This window comes from Eretmochelys imbricata, chromosome 11, assembly GCF_965152235.1.
Source record: "Eretmochelys imbricata isolate rEreImb1 chromosome 11, rEreImb1.hap1, whole genome shotgun sequence".
In the NCBI taxonomy this organism is placed as follows: Eukaryota; Metazoa; Chordata; order Testudines; family Cheloniidae; genus Eretmochelys; species Eretmochelys imbricata.
The window spans coordinates 62,634,041-62,651,875 of record NC_135582.1 but is presented as its reverse complement, the minus strand read 5'-3'; the positions used below and the strand labels follow the sequence as shown (position 1 = coordinate 62,651,875).

Genomic DNA, 17,835 nt, shown 5'->3' with positions numbered 1-17,835 from the left:
TCTTAAAAGCCACACACACACACACCCACCCCCTTCCCCCCCCCCCCCCCCCCCAGCTGCAGATCAGTTTTGGGAAGACTCATCTTAAGGGCCTTGTTCCAGCACTCAGATGTCCAACTCCCTTGGAGTACAGATCCAAAGATATATTATGACATTCGCCTCTTCCCTCAGTGTGGAAGAGGGATGTGCACACTTCTTCCCCCCCCACCCCCGTTAGAAATTGCATAAACTGGGTTATATTATAAACCAGAAATAAATTGATTAACTGTAACAGGTGTATTTTAAGTAGTTAAGGAGGTAGCAGACAGAACAAGGCTGATTACGAAGAAAATAGAGAATGCAAACTGAGCTTAATACACTAAAGAAACTGGTTATATGTGAGTTCTCACCCTAAATGTCATTCAAATAATCTTCTTCACAGGCCAGATGCCCTTCCAGCCTGGGCCCAGTTCTCTTCCCACCAGAAACATGTTAATACTTTGCAGCAGTTTGAGGCACGAAGTGTTGGGATATGTCTCATTTAATCTTTTTTTCAGAAATGCTTTCGCTGGCTAACAGAGCTGAAAGAGACTACATCTCCCAGAATACAACATCTGCATTTCCTGTCTGCTGATCTTGCACTAGCAGCATTACCTATCACATGACCACTTTAGACTAGCTTTGCCTTTCTCTTCATGCTTATGCTCATCTGCCCAATAGTCGAACACCTCTTCCTCCACCAAATCATCAGGTAAATGCAGTTGTCAGTCAGTGATTTTAAAGAACATATTTGGGGGAGGGGGGTAGAGGAGAACCTGCCACATTTCAAATTTCTCCCTCATATGGCCTTTTCTGCACTAGGAAAAGAAAAGATGTATTGCTAACTAACTCAAGGTAAAATGCTAGTGAAGACAAGACAGTTTGTTGTTTTCACAAGAGTTAGCAGGTTGAGTTAAATACTAGGCTCCCTCAGTCTTTAACTGGCCTTCTAACTTCCAAAAATTATAAACTGCCTTGACAACAAGGAGTCCTTGTGGCACCTTAGAAATTAACAAATTTATTTGGGCATAAGCTTTTGTGGGTTAGAACCCACTTCATCAGATGCATGGAGTGGAAAATACAGGAGCAGGTATAAATACACGAAAAGATGTGAATTGCCTTACCAAGTGTGAGGTTAGTCTAACGAGACAATTCAATTGACAGCAGGATACCAAGGGAGATTGAAGTGGTAATGAGAGTGGCCCATTTCAGACAGTTGACAAGAAGGTGTGAGTAACAGTAGGGGGAAATTAGTATTGGGGAAATTAGGTTTAGGTTTTATAATGACCCAACCACTCCCTATCTTTATTCAGGCCTAATCTGATGGTGTCCAGTTTGCAAATTAATTCCAGTTCTGCAGTTTCATGGTGGAGTCTGTTTTTGAAGTATTTTTGTTGAAGAATTGCCACTTTTAGGTTTGTTGTTGAGTTACCAGGGAGATTGAAGTGTTCTACTGGTTTTTGAATTATATGATTCCTGATGTCAGATTTGTGTCCATTTATTCTTTTGCATAGAGACTGTCCAGTTTGGCCAATGTACATGGCAGAGGGCCATTGCTGGCACATGATATATCACATTGGTAGATGTGCAGGTAAACGAGCCCTTGATGGTGTGGCTGATGTGGTTAGGTCCTGTGATGGTGTCCCTTGAATAGATATGTGGTCAGAGTTGGCACCGGGGTTTGTTGCAGAGTTTAGTTCCTGGGTTGGTGTTTTTGTTGTCTGGTGTATAGTTGCTGGTGAGTATTTGCTTCAGGTTGGGGGACTGTCTGTAAGCAAGGACTGCCCTGTTTCCCAAGGTCAGTGAGGGACCGTCCTTCAGGATAGGTTGTAGATACCCAGAAGTCACCTACTACAAGACAGGCCCAACAAAGAAACGCCACTAGCCATCACCTTCAGCCCCCAACTAAAACCTCTCCAATGTATCATCAAGGATCTACAACCTATCCTGAAGGACAATCCCTCACTCTCTCAGATCTTGTGAAACTGCAGAACTGGAATTAATTTGCAAACTGGACACCATCAGATCAGGCCTGAATAAAGACTGGGAGTGGTTGGGTTGTCATAAAACCTAAATCTAATTTCCCCCTACTGTTACTCACACCTTCTTATCAACTGTCTGAAATAAGCCATTCTCAATTCAAACATTATTTTTCCTCCCTTGGTATCCTGCTGTCAATTGAATTGTCTCATTAGACTAACCTCACACTTGGTAAGGTAATTCACATCTTTTCATGTATTTTCTACTCCATGCATCTGATGAAGTGGGTTCATGAAGTGGGCGAAAACTTATGCCCAAATAAATTTATTAGTCTCTAAGGTGCCAAACGACTCCTCGTTGTTTTTGCTGATAAGACTAACGCGGCTACCACTCTGAAACTGCCTTTATTTCACTAGCATTTTATCTTGAGTTAAGAATACACCTTTTTTCCCTAGTACAGACACAGCCTGTAAGGCTGAAGGGAAGATGTACTGAGGAAAAGGAAGGTTGAGAAGGGTTTGAAGGTAGGTAGGTAGGAAGGATTCTAGTACTCTCTGAGGACAAGGAGGTTTTTCACCCTCACCCAGTTACTTCTGCTGCAGGCTGTGTCAGTGTCAAACTGTGAATAAGTTGAATTAGAAGTATACTAAAGAGGAAAAAACATAGATGAGTAACCTAACTCACCCAAGCCTTCCCTTAAGCTTCTTCCTAAGAGACACAGTGCAAGCTCCCCCTAGGTCAAGGGGGAGAGGCAGCAAAATCCCACCTCAAACCTTGACTCCAGACACATGCCCCACACAATATTTGCAAGAGAGGACCAAGCTAACCCCCAGCAAAAACATACTCTCCTGAGAGAGAGAGAGAACATTTTCTTAACATTAATTCCTAGTGTTGGCTTCTGAATCTATGTAAGCAGATGAAGTCACGTAGGATGGAAAGGAGGGGACTGAAGACTGAGCCCTAAGGGCCACAGATGCAAAGAGGGGGAGGGCAGGAAGAATAACCATCAAAGGATATGCTGAAATAGTGGGCAGATTGATAGGAGAGGAAGCAAGAGAGGCCAGGGGCATAAAAGCCAAAGAAAGACAGTGTCAAGGAGCAGGTAAGGAGTATCAACAGTACATGAGACTCAAGGCCTTCACTTATTAATAGCCTTAAGGTATTAATACACCAGGACACATTTTTAATCCAAGTGTCCTTTGAATGATAATTTCTGATCAAGTTGTCATGTCATTCAGGGCAGTTACTATTGGCATAAAACAATCTTTTACATATGTAGATTACTCTCACCTCCAACAATCTGCACACAACACCAATGAAATGCAGGGGTGGAGGGATATAGGCTGCTATTGCACAGCACTGCAGTGGGGAGGAAGGCAATATTTTGTTCAAGGACAAGCCTCCTGCTCTTTCAAAATGTGTCTTTTTAAGAGCTATGCAGTGCAGAGTGGATGTTCAAAATTTTGTCCAAAGACACTACATGGTATATTACATGGTGCCACAATCTGTGTCCTTTGAAATGATGGAGTTCAGTAAAACTTGTAGTTTCAAGGAATCCAGATATTTAAAAGTAGATGCTTATACTTCCTAAAAATTTAGTGTTAAATATTTTCATGCCTGGATTAGTAGTTTACGAGTCTATGTGGAAAGCTTGATATTTATGTACGTACTTTGTGCATGCATCCATAACTAGTAATGCTACATAAATCTGCTACTAAATAATATACTTTCTTCTGGCAGCACACTCATCCATTCTGCTACAGTGCAACAGTGTCTAAAGCTGAGAAAGCCGTGGAGACTCTGAGGCCTTTCCCTGCTCAAACCTGCTTCCATTAAAACAGTCATTATGAGGCATATAGTAGTTACGTAAACGGAGAACGCTTTGGGGAAGCGTAATCTACATTTAAGATCAAGAGAGATTCCAAATTTTATTTTAGTATTATAATACAGTTTTGAGCATGCTTAAATACAATTTCAAAGGAAATTAATACTCGATTCAAATTACTTTCTTCTTGTCACCCTTCCCTACACCTGTTGGCCTGTCTGAATTAGCATATATATGAAAAACAAGTGCATCCAGGGGACAAATCCAGCTAAGAACAGAAAACTTTGACCCAGATCCTCAAAGGTATTTAAGCTCCTAGCTTCCATTAATTTCATTCCAAGTTAGGAGCCTAAATACCTTTGAGGATCTGGGCCTTTACATTTAACAAATAACCCACAAAAGAGACCATTAAGGCCTTGCCTCCTAGAACCTGGCTACTCCTCATGCTTTAGGACATACGCCAATCTCTTAACAGTTTATGAAGAAACTTCCCCTGTAGGCAGTTTGCTATAAAATGGTCTGTTATGGAGCATTTTATACCGTCCCCTGAAGCATATGGTACTGGACTCTGTCAGTGACAGGATATTGGACTAAATGGGCCAGGGGTTTTACCCAATATGGAATTCTGATGTTCCTAATTTGCAGTAATGACAGAGACACCCACTGTGAATGACTGAAATTTATGATTTAATGCATAGTTGAACTAGTAGAATAAAAAAACCACAAAGGATAATAAGGCAAAGAATGTAATTTATTAATTTCAGTGATTTTAATTTAGGAAATATCAATAAATGTATACAAATGTTCTAGTAAATACATTAGTATATTTGAATTACAAAATGGAAGTTTTACTAACATAAGACCTCATTACAGTGTTCTCTTATGATTTTATTACCTTGTTTACTTTCAATTTACAAAAGTCTCAATAGATGCCCACCCCATGATCTGGAAGACATTAAAACATAGTAGTATTCACACTATTACATCTTTGCTGAGATTTAGGGGGACAGTGCTAATATTTTTTTTAATGTGCATTGATTAATGAAGTGCAGATTAGCGAGGTTCTACTTAATGTTTTTAATAACTATTCAATTATCAACTAATTCAGTTATGTGGAAATTAGAATGTAGGCCTACTCCCAAGCGGTTAAACGGTTAAGTTCTAAGAGCTTGATCCTCCCATTAAAATCAATATCAAAATACACATTGATTTCAACGGAATAGGATCAAGACTTAACAGCCGATGGACATGCAGTTCACTAATTCTTTTCTTTGTGTCAGTTTGCCACTACATATGGGTCCTAATACAAAGCCCAACAAAGTTAATGGAAATAATCCCTTTGTATGGGTCTTGGATCCCGTTCACACACTTGATCAACAAGTCATCAGTCAGAATAGTTATCTAGCATGAAGAATTCTACTGGATTAAAAGGAAGAATATATTTGCAATAAAAATAACTATAAGGCTCTGGATATATTTGATAGCACATAACTACTTATTCATTTACATATTGCAGCTTTTCAAACTGGTTTAACTCAGGTGAGTTGGGGCTCCTCTCTTCCTTGACAGTGTCACAATTCCTAGCAGGCCAGATGGACCAGACTCTAGTGACAGCTATAAACTACTTTGCTGGTCTGCCATGTCTCTAGTCAGGTTCTTGTAAGAGAAAATTACCTTTCAAATGTTGTGTTTGATATCCTTAATAGTCACAAATTTGTCCAGACCTTTGACAGCCAAGTCTGTTAGAAAAGCATGTATCTTAGAAAAACAGATAGGCCAAAGATACTTGTTATTTGTATGAATGTTTGGTACGAAGTTAGAAGGCTTTGCTTAAAAATAAAAGGCAATTCCCCAAAACAAAAACACATTCCTGTACAGAGGGCCCACCCAAGACCGTGCACTACAAGTATATAAGCCCTCACACTGAAATTTAACTGATGTCCATAGGGTCAAGGCACATAAAGTCAATGTCTTTGAGGCCCTAAAACCTCAATAATGTAGCTTTGTGCTAGAGAGGTGAAATCCATTTATGCCCAAAATCTGGCACCAGGGAAAAGGTTGCAGAACAGCCTCACCACAGCCACTGCTTTGAGCCTCTGGGCTGATGTAACAGCTGTAACCTTAGCCTACCATGCTACTTCCATGCATGTGAGTACCATGGCTTTTCTCTTGGCTATCCCATGCCTGCCCTGTTTGGGGCCAGTGTGGAATCTCCTTCTGCAAGCTGCAGAAGTTACCCACTCTCTAATTCCTGCTGCACAGCCCCACGCAGGTTTACATCGCTGGCCTTCCATCCCTGACAAACTTTACACTGACTGCAGAGTTTGTCAGCAAAGAGGATAACTACAATGATAATGGCATTCCATAGCTAAACATACTCAAAAGAAACTATATCTCATCTGTTTAAACCATTGAGAGCTGTATCCCAGTGCACGAGAACTTAAAAAGTCTGCTATAAGGCACAAATTAGCAATCTCTTCTGAAATCTTTGCAACATCTTCCTGCTTGCTGGGCTTAATTTTCATAACTAGGGAGATCACAGTGTTTGTTTAAAACAAAGCAAAAGAAAAACGCTTTACTGTTTAATCTGTGCACTGCAATGCAACAATTTCAGTTAAAAGAACAGTTAAAAGTTAATGCCCTTGACCCCAAAAAATATTTACTCTTTGCAATATGTGAACTGTAGTTGTAAAAGTATTTTATTTCAGAAATGAAGATTATAAAAAAAAACGGAAGAAGAATGTGGTTTAGTGTGTCCAAGAGGCCTCTGGATAATCACCTCCCAGGCAAGCTTCCATCACAAAGCGGATACGCTTGGTTCTAGAGATATTCAACAACATTATGCTTGGTGCTCTTTGCTCAGTGTCAGTTCTTGGAATACCATTGTCTAGCCTTGTGGAGGCATCTTTCCTCTGCCACAGGTCAAGTACTACTGCAATGGCAGTTACAGCTAGGTGTGAAGTAGCCCAACCTGACTGAGGCCCACTCAAGGCCTTGCCTATATTTAGGATTGCCAGGTGTGCAGTTTTCGACCGGAACACCCAGTTGAAAAGGGACCCTGGTGGCTCCGCTCAGCACCACCAACCGGGCTCTTAAAAGTCTGGTTGGCGGTGCTGCAGGGTTAAGGCAGGCTAGTCCCTACCTGTCCTGGCACTGTGCTGCGGCCCGGAAGCGGCCAGCACGTCCGGCTCCTAGACAGGGGGGCCATGGGGCTCTGCGCTCAGCACTGGCTCTGCACTCCCACTGGCTGGGAACCGTGGCCAATGGGAGGTGGTGTCTGCGGGTAAGAGCAGCACGCAGAGCCTACTGGCCCTGCCCCCCACCCAGGAGCCAGACCTGCTGGATGCTTCCAGGGCGCATCGCAGAGCTAGAACAGGCAGGGAGCCTGCCTTAGCCCCGCTGACTGGGAGCCACCCGAGGTAAGCCCGCATCCCAAGCACAGCCCTGAGACCCCCCCACAACCCAGAGCCCTCCTCCCACACCCCAACTCTCTGCCTCAACCCGCAGCCCCATCCTGCACTCCGAATCCCTCGGCCCCTCCCCAAACCCCTCTCCTGCACCCCAAACCCCTCATCCCTGGCCCCAGCCCAGCCCAGACCCTGCCCCCCAGCCCAGAGCCCATACCCCCTCCCACAACCCAATCCCCTGCCTCAACCTGCAGCCCCCTCCCACGCTCCAAATCCCTTGGCCCTGTCCCCCAGCCTGGAGCCCCCTCCTGTATCCCAAACCCCTCAGCCCCAGCCCAGAGCCTGCACCCCAACTCCCTGACCCCGCACCCCAACTCCCTGACCCAGCCTGGAGTCCCCTCCTTCACCCTGAATTCATTTCTGGCCCCACCCCAGAGCCTGCACCCCCAGTTAGAGCCTTCACCCCCTCTCACAGCCCAACCCCCTTGCTCCAGCCCAGTGAAAGTGAGTGAGGGTGGGGGAGAGTGAGCCACCGAGGGAGAGGAAATGTAGTGACTCAGGGGCGGAGCCTCAGGGTAGGGGCAGGGCTAGGATGTTCGGTTTTGTGTGATTAGAACAGTGGTGGGCAAACTGCGGGCAACATACGGCCTGTCAGGATAAATCCGCTGGCGGGCCACAAGACAGTGTTTACATTGGCTATACACAGGCACGGCCACCTGCAGCTCCCAGTGGTCGCAGTTTGCCGTTCCTGGCCAATAGGAGCTGCGGGAAGTGGTGGCCAGCATGTCCCTGCGGCCCACGCCACTTCCCGCAGCTCCCATTGGCCAGGAACGGCGAACTGTGACCACTGGGGGCTGCGGGCGGCCATGCCTGCAGATGGCCAATATAAACATGGTCTCGGGGACCGGCAGCGGATTACCCTGATGGGCCATAGGTTGCCTACCACTGGATTAGAAAGTTGGCAACCCTATATATCCCCAACTGTGCCAGCTGCCTTCATTGGATACCACCAGCAACACATGATTGTGGGGGTTTAGTGTCTGAATAAAAAGAGTTAACGTGAACACTTGTGCTATAACTCTAGTGAGTTTGTTACTGAAGACAAGCCCTTAGATGGTAAACTCTCCAGGGCAGGGTTTTTTCAGGTAGGTGTTTTTACAGTGACTAGCACAATGGAGCTCTGATCCCTGATTAGGGCCTCAAGATACTAATGCAATATATAAAATAAATAATAATATGCAGAAGTCTCAAGAGCAACCTTTGCAAAACAAATAAAGTCTATGCATTAACTGAGGAAATATTTTAATTAATAATTTTTTTAGCAATAATATATAAAAGTTTGAATTTCTAGTTAAAGTTTTAATAAAAACTTGTACTGCCTTTGAAAATACAAACAAACCACATTATGGAACTCAAAAGCTGAAAGCAGCATCATAAGAGAGTGCAATATCTTATCAGAATTTAGATGTAGAAAAGACCTAAACATTCACCTAGATCACCTCACTGGGGGCCAGTTCATTGAGTCATAGAGTTTTAGGCCAGAAGGGAGCACCAGATCATCTAGTCAGATTTCCTTTATATCTCAGGCCACCAACATCACCCGCACCCACACACTGAACCAGTTCAAAATTGTTCCTTACAATATATTCTCCATTGCTCTATCCAGTCTTGTTTCTGGCTTGGGAAACCCTTTTACAATTTACTAAAACTCACCATAAGGAAATATGTTCTGATATTTGACCTAAACTTCTCTCTCTTTTGGCCTAAACTGTTTATTTTTGCCCTGTTACTCCTAGCTGCCCTCTAGAGCATCATAAACAATTCTTCTCTCTCCTCCGGGTTTAATCCTTTCAAAAACATGACCTTTAGTTCAAGTTTGGCTTTGTGCAAGAAGATTTCTGAATTAGAGCTACTGTCTATTTAGGGCTTTTCCCCTAATATTCACCTGGATTTCTAAAGAAGAGAGGCTCTCACCAAGGTTAAAAAGCATTTGAAGACTTAGGAATTGAGGATGTTCATTCAGGTTGAGTGTGTATATAATTTTATGGAACTATATTGGGATACCCACATTTTGCCCAATTGAGGTCACAATAGCTATGTACCAGGTCACACTTGATAAGCTCCAAGCAGCACGTACAGACCACACTTCCATGACTACAGAGAGAGAAAAGGACTTAGGGTGCACAAGGTGGGTGCACATGCATTCCGTGGCACAGAGCCCAGCTCTACAGTAGTCCAAATGGGGCACAATCAAAGTACACCTCTCTCTTCAGCAGCTAGACCTCTCCACTGCTTGTGCCCACTAGCAGAGGCTATTTCCATAGCTGAAACCAAAAGATTATTTTCTCTTGCCATCCCAGAGAGATGCCCAGGTGTACAGCACACTTCTTTGGGTGGGTCTATGGATTTGGATCTACTCTCATCTTTAATGAGGAGGTAGGCAGAGACTACAAGCTCCAGAATTAAATCTTTATTTTGCATCTTAAACTGGAACATTGCAATATGTTTTCCTTTGGATTTATACTTCTGTTCTTTATCTTCTAGAGGGTCAAGAAACCTGGTACTTATTCTCCAGCAGGAAGAATGGCAGCACTGCAAATCAAACCACCAGAATAACTCGGTCTTACTTCCAGTTTTAGAGTGAAATCCTGCTTATCTTACCCCTATGAATATGGCAATATTCCAATTTACTTTGGTCCCTACAATTTAATATTCTGTTGTGATAAAAAGTGATTTAGTTATAGTAATCACTTGTTTCATGTTATACAAAATATTATTGAAAAATGGACATTTGTCTTAATCTTCTTGACTAGTTAAAACAACTTCCCTGTTATTAGTTTACTCCACTGTTTTACATTTGTCAGCAACAGATTGAAAGATAACTATTTATAGTATGAAAATCTAGTGAAATTTTCTTCATCATCATTTTATTCCTATTCAAAGAAAAGTCAAACTATTCAAACAGCATCCCTTTCAGTTTTGTACTTTATCGGATATGAAGTGAGCTGTAGCTCACGAAAGCTCATGCTCAAATAAATTGGTTAGTCTCTAAGGTGCCACAAGTACTCCTTTTCTAATAGCAACGAACAAGATGTGAAATTTACAAAAACTAGAATTAGCCTGGAGAAAAAAAGAGTTAGATGGGACTTGACTGAGTATTCCATAGTGACAGTATAAAGGTATAGTGAAAACTAATCATTCCCTTGTTCTAGTATTATGTTAAAGGGTAAAAACAACAGATCACTTGATAGGGAAATCCTGAATTCTGTACTTAGGCAAACTCCCATTGACTTGAAGGGAGATTTATACAAGTAAGTACTGAATTAAGGCCCTGATCTTTCAACATTTATACATTGCTTAACTTTACTCCTGTGAGTAGCCCCATTGATTTTATAGGACCAATTCATGTGAATAAAGTTAAATATCTGTATATTTGTGGGATTGGTGACTAAGAATAGAAGAATTTGGCCCTTTATTAATTTAGAATAAAATGAAAGGAAATACTAGTTCATAACTTGTGAATTCTGCCACAGAAGGTCATTGAGTCAAACACGGTCACTGAATTTTTTTAAAAGGTTGTATAATAACATAACAATGATCAATCACATTTGTAACTGTTGTACATTTGTAGGTATAATATTCAAAAATATCTGTTATAAACATACTCTGATAAAGATAATCAGATTTCATACTTCAAGGCATAAGATGATCACTGACACACTGGAAGGGTCAGAAGGAAGCTCTTGATTATCCCATCATCACTCTATATGCAATTTTGCACAAAGAGTTAGGTGCATTATGGTTTTGTTTTTAAACTTCTACTGCCAGAGCAAGATACTGGATTTAATGGATCAATATTTTGAATCAGTAAAGCACTTCTTTTGTAACTACTCCATGCATTCTATCAGGGTGCAACCTTCTAGTCTACCATAATGAGTTAACAGTATTTTTTAAATAGCCAAAACAAAATATTCTTCTTAATGCAAGGGCCAGGAGGTTCTTTATTATGTTTTAACTCTAAAACTCAGACCTCCAAATGGAAGACCCACTATATATGCACAGAATGAGACTCATCATTACTTATGCTAGCTCAGAAAATCCATATCCAAGTAAGTTTTCAAAAAGCAACTTCTTTTAAATTCAGGAATCAGAATGCTACAAAAATTGGAGATATTGCAACACCTGATTTGAGACAGTCTGAAATATGAAACCACTATAAATGTGGAGGACTCAGAGACCTCTTGATTTATTTCAGAGTTCATTAAAGAGAGAGACAGTGGGCTATGCCAATTTAATTTCAGCATTGATGTTACTTCAAACTGCAGTTTAGCCAACCTAGAACCCACATCATATGAATAACATTTACAAAGCTGCAAAATTTGCAGTTCTTTACTATATATCTCCTTAGTTTTCTATTTACGTCCTCCTCCATGCAGACAAAACAAAACGATGTATTTGCAGTTGTTCATCCCTACATAGGACTCTGATGAATCTCACTGCATGCAATGTTATCACTCATCTGCTGAACTGAGTGAGAATGTTTTCACTTACAGATACCTAGTGGCATCTCACATTACTTTAACAGCATTTCATACATTTTGTTCAGTCTAATCAAAGCACCTTAAAAAAACCCTTTCAATAATAGAGGTATTTTTAAAAGATCTTATAGAATAAATGAATATTGTCTCTCGACTTTGCAAGATTAAGTCAGGGATACCATTACTCATAAATATCAGGAACAAAGCACCCAAATCAAAGCAATCTCTGAAAAAGAATCAAAACAGATTTTAAAAGGCTGCAAAATGCTTTGATTTAAAAAAATAACAAAACTCAACTACTGTATTAAAATTTGTTGCTTTAAGTTTTATTTTTCATTTCCCATCTTTTATGGACAGACAATGCCAAAATTATGATGGACCAACACAAAATTACGATGGACCAACATAGATATGTGACAGGTTCCACTTACTTGTATTAAAACCCTCTCTACATATCTCTTTGCACTGTGAAAAAACTAAATAGCTGCATCTACCTACCTGTACATTCAATCTGCTTTATTTACAGTGTCTTGAGAGAGAAAGAGAGGACACCATGATACATAACTGCCAGACTATCCCACATCAGTTTCAGCTTTTACTCTGAATAAAAGAGTACCATAATAACACAAGTCATACCAATGAGTTTCTTTCCAGACATCAATTTTTTAAAAAAACTGCCACCCAGAGACAGAAAAAAAAGTTATCCACTTTGTACTTTATGGACTACAAAATAAAATAATTTTAAAAAACCCAACCTCTCACTCTTAATTAAAAATAAATCAAACAAATAAACTTACTAAGAAGAGATTTTCTTTTTGACCATCCTTCTTTTTAAATTTTTTTTTCAGACAAATGATCTTCACTGATTATAAAGGAAAATATTTCCTAAGCCACCTGCCTTTTTTTTTTAAGTCACACAAATAGATAACGTCCTTTTTTATTATTATTTTTAAACTGACACTTTCTATAAAAACCCTCTGTACTTTTCCCCCCTCTCTACTACCTCCAAGATGGTAGGAAAGTTGTTGTTTTGGAGGGCAGAGGAGCTGCTCTCTGATGTTATGTCCTCTCAGTGCCTGTAGTGGTGCTGTAGGAGGCTGCTGGCTCTCTTCTTGAGCAGCCCCAGCAGCCCTGCCTTCTTTGCTGGAGAATATATTCAGGGATTCCCCTTAATAATCACCTACCCTCTGAGCACTTTGTACTTTTAAAATAATAAAAAGCTCCCCAAAGCTTTCTCCCCCCCAAACGCAGGATCTCCTCAGAGCCAGGGGGGCAGCAGCTGCTCAGCACAGAGCCCGAGCCTGTTCCCGGTCCCTCTGCTGGGGAGGAAACTCTGATCTGTCAGCCCAGCAGAGGGAAAGGGGGGAGAGGCGAGAGAGGAGAAAAAAAAAGCAGCTGGAAAGGTAAGCCAGGCCCGGCCTGCATCCTCGGGCTCGCGTAGCGCGGCAGGCGGCGCGCAAGGGGCAGGGCGGGCGGCCAGGCGGACTACGCGAGCCCGGGGATTCGACGGAGTGCTGTAGGCCGCAGTAGAGGTGAGGGGTGTCGGAGGGATTGTTAAGACTTTCGGGCGCTAGGGAGGCAGGAAACGGGGGGTGAAGCGGCCGCTGGATCCCGGGGGACGGGAAGCGGCGCCTCAGTGTGTTTGAATGTAAGGTTAAGGGCGGCGAAGGGGGCGGGTAGGCCTCAGCCCGGCGGGGCCTAGCCGCTCCCCGCCCCCGCCGGTCCCCCCGCTGCGGCCCCCCACTCACGAAGGCGGGCGGGCTGCTCCTGCCCTGCATGCTGCACTGGGCTCCACGGGTTTGGGGGGGTCGCCGAGGCCGCAGCAGGGGCTGGAGCCTCCCCCCGCCCGCCGGACGGGGATGTGGGGGCAGCGGAGCGGAGCCCCCCGGGGGCGGAATTTCATAGGATCATATAATTACTGAAGTTTATTTTAATTATAATTACGGCTGGAGAATGACAGCCCCCCCCCTCCCCCATCGCAGCCTGGGAGGCGGGTCCCGCCGTCGGTCGGTGGGGGGGAGGGGTAGATTTAACAGCAGCCGGCGGCCTTTAAAGTTTAATTTAAGGTTCACTTTCTCCCCCCCTCCTCCCAATAACCTGCCCATTTTATACCTGCTGCTTATAAGTAAAATAGTGGGGAGAATATTGTCTTCTTTACTAAATGAGGTGGGGGGGTTAAATCCTTCCCTTCCCCGCCCCCCCAACCAACCCGTGTCTCCCTCCTTTCTGTTTCCTTATAGCCTCCTCGACCGTGTGCATGTCAATTTTGCTTTGAGTTATTTTGTTTGAATTATAACTTTTTAGGCCCCCCACCTGCCTGTGGTGGGGACTAAAGGTTTGGGGACCTGGGGAGTTGTTAGATGGACATAGGTTGGTCTCATGAGAAGCAGCCTTGCATCATTTGACTCCAACTCCTTCTGTAATTTTGAGTGTGAATAAATCTTCCCCCCTCCTTTAGTGCTCCTCTGAATTATTTACTCTTGCAGTGTCATTATATCTTTCCAGCTAACTTCTGTGTCTTCTTGAGAGTTTTGCAGGTGCTGTCATTGATAGTCCAAGCACACTGACACGTGCAGCATTCTTGGTCTGACTCTAGATTTGTGAATGGGGTGTGTAAACTCCTCCTTATTTGAGGTCTGATCCTGCAGACTATTATCTTGTGTACTGTTTACTACCAGGAGTACTTTAAGTAAGCCCTATGCTTGGTACTGATGTGTTTGCTGGTTGGGGCTGTTGGTCAGTTTTGTATAAGAAGTCTAGGGAAAGATGTTTCCACAGATCACTCTTTGATAACAAGGAAGGAGAAACTTTTGCATCCAAAGGTGTTTTCAAACTTGGATCTTGATCCTATAGTCTAAATCTGATAATCTGTCTGCAGATTATTATGTCTTTATGGAATCTCACCCCCTAATTGCAGGATCAGGGCCTGATTTATCAGTCATTTATAGTGGCAAGTAATTAATTTGATGTGAATATAATTCTTATCCAGGAACCGTCTTTACAATCCTAGTACATAAAACTGAAAATGAAAGCAGTTTTCCTGGGGAAAGTCAAGTGCGTTACCTATAGTTGAGAAGAGGGTCTACTGTTGGAGACATGCATCTTTCACAGCATAGGTAAAATAGCTCTGATTTTTAATAGCTATAGATACCAGTGATTTGTTCCAGTGCATTTTAAAAATATTTATTAATTGCTTTGTACAAATAACATTGAAGCATTTTTAAAAGCAAAAAAAAGCTTGACTTGACACCTGCTATTCCACTTTCTGATTTCAGAATAACCAAGTTATAGTTAGCCCTAATTTTGTTACGTAGCAATTTGCAGTAAATGTCTATGTTCTCCATTGTGAGCACTTCTTGAGAGTTGATTTGCCATTCTTTGTTTGTTTGTAAATTTAGAGCAATATGTCCTGTCCATATATTGCCCTCCACTGTATCAACATTAGCTCATGCTTGGACTTTGCTGGCAAAGTATTACGCTGACTGACAATCCAACCTCCAGAGTGCTATTCTGTTGTAAGAAACTGGCACTTGGAAACCAATGGGACAGCTATAACTTTGTCAGAGCTGACTTATGGACTTCTGAGTGAAAGATCCCAATAATATTTTTATTTATACAAAGTTTCTACTTTTTATTTTTATTCTTGTTTTTGGAAAAATTATAGAAACTAACAATATAAAGAAAACATCCCAAATTATCTATATCTATATTTTCTTTTAATGTGTGTGATTCACGTTTTCATGAAAATTTAGGCTCTGATTCTGCAAATGTTTATGCATGTGCTTACTTTTACACATTGTTTGGGTGTAAATTACCAAAGCTCGTTGTGAAGCTATGACAGTTACAGCAGCTGAGAGTCTGCTCTGTGAGTATCCCCAGTGACTTATTTTACACACTGTGAGTTGTCCTACTGAAATCAGTGGTGCTATTCAGTGTGTAAAGATAAGTTTATGTGCAAGTCTTTGCAGCATTGGGAATAAAAGTGCATATTTGATTTTTGTTAAACCTTATACGCAAGTGCATAATTGGAATTATTTAAAATAAGTACTTCATAATGTCATGGCCCTCTCCCTGCAGCTGTAGAGTAGCTGCTAGATGTATTGCAGAATTTTTCTAAAGACAATTAGTTCACTTTCAAACCATGCAAGTTAAAGTTATAAAGGAGGCTTTCAAGAGAGCATTTCTAGGTTATCAAGGTTTTCACGGTATGTCCTTAGCCTCTAAATTTTCTCACTGGATTCTGGTTTGTTTTGACATTTATAGTGTACCTGTACAATAACTTTGTTTTGTTTTTTAATGTTATGATGGCTAAAAGATCCCATTTATTCCTTTTTCCGAAAACCTGTCTCCTGCAAAGACAGCCTGCTCTGGCAGAGCACCATATGTGCATAGAGCCCTGTAGAAGTTGGTGTAGGTCTGGGTGGGCACATGGCTCTGCCTTTGTGGGTCTGACTGCAGGATTGGAGCTTCAGCATTTAAAGATAAATGCTAAAGTCTGTGTTAATGATAATTCAGAAGACCTAGATCCTGATCTTGCAACCCTCACTGACGTGAATAATCCCATAGAAGTCAATGGGAGTACTTCCTTGAGTAAGGTTTGGAGCATCAGGCTATTTTGCTGTACATATCTCCCCTTCTTTAAATATCCTTTGCAGTTTAACTCCCTGCTTCCCCATCTTAAATGGTAGCGGATATTTAAAGTTTGTGTATCTTTGTACTACTTATTCCATGTGCTGACTATTGGGTAAAATGGTTTGGCTAGAATTAAAACCTCTACTTCTGTGCACTTTCCAAAGGAGAATAAATAGACGAATCAGTTCAGTTTTGTATCTGTACAAGTTAGTTTCTAAGTAGGTTCATTTGCTGCTGCCAGTTGTAATCCAAGCATTGTCTGACCATTATTAATCAGAGTAACACAATTATTGGATTACATTTTAGTATATTTTAGAATGTAATTCTGTTGATTAGTACTGAGCCTAAAGGTACCACATTCTCACGTTGTATATATTGGTTCCATGCAACCGCTTTTTGCAGACTTGGAGCCCTAACCGTTCTGAGAAGACAGAATGAGGACAGTGTTGTCACTTCTGGCTTCCTAGGTAGATTTGAATATATGAAAAAATAGTCAAATATAGAATTACAGATAATTAAAGAAAAATGCTGTTATGATTAAATTAACATGTTTCTAAAATCTGAGCGCCAACATGGAAACCAAGACTATGCAGCTGCCATGTAGGGCCTGAATCACTTTGTTTCCTAAAATGACATTTAGCATCAAATGTTAAATATTTTTTGCTTAAATCATGGCAACATTTTTTAGCCAATACATTTTATATCAGCAGTGATAATTCAGTAACACAAGCTAGGGAGTGTGTGTTTGTGTATATGTACATGTTTGGTCAGTCACTGTTGTATCCCAGTGAGCCTTGATCCTGCAAATGGATCTTGAGCGAACACTGGCACTCATGTGGAGCACCGCTGCCCTTGGTAGGGCTCTTCAAAGGCCTCACAGATGAGGGCCAGGGATGTTCGAATTATGTTTTGTTAACTCTTGTAGCTGACTCTCATTCCCTCCATGCTACTGGAAGTCTCTTCTGTCAGAAGATGGAAGATAGTTCTATCTGGCTAATGGAGTCTTTTAATTTTGTTCTGTGATTGTTTCCAGAATTATAGCAGATTTGGTTTTGTGACTAACTGTAGTAGTGACCTGAGCTGTTAAATGGAATTAAACTAAAGTAATGATTAGATCATAGTATGGGAATAAAGGGTTGTAGCTTTATGGCACTAATGAAGATCAAAATGAGGTGTGGTGTGACTTTTCTCTGTAGAATAGAAAACTCTTTAAGGAAAGACTAGGTGGTGCAAGATTGGTAATGTGAAATGGAACATTTCAGCTCTGTCACTGATTCTAATCCAGCCCTATCAGTAACAACTGGAAGTTATTCCTGTATGGTGGGCTGTGTGATGAGTTAGGAGGGGTCAGTCCAGTTCTGAGTAGATCAGAGCCGTGTCACACAAGCCACCAAAATTGCTATGCTTATTGGCAGTCTCAGCAGGGAAGCTAAAG

At 41.7% G+C, this 17,835-nt stretch overlaps 1 protein-coding gene and 1 long non-coding RNA gene across 2 annotated transcripts in view; both read left to right on the top strand.

Moving 5' to 3' along the window:
* Positions 1-565: 565 nt before the first annotated feature.
* Positions 566-10,282, top strand: LOC144271965 (uncharacterized). Its single transcript, XR_013347470.1, has 2 exons — positions 566-730; positions 9,591-10,282. It is a non-coding gene; the product is annotated as an uncharacterized LOC144271965 (long non-coding RNA).
* A 2,618-nt stretch (positions 10,283-12,900) lies between these two features.
* The window catches only part of INO80D (INO80 complex subunit D), a 49,739-nt gene continuing 44,804 nt past the window's right edge, over positions 12,901-17,835 (top strand). Inside the window, exon 1 of the mRNA XM_077829647.1 lies at positions 12,901-13,171. The gene's annotated coding sequence lies outside the window, so the exon portion shown is untranslated. The remainder of the gene's footprint in view (positions 13,172-17,835) is intronic.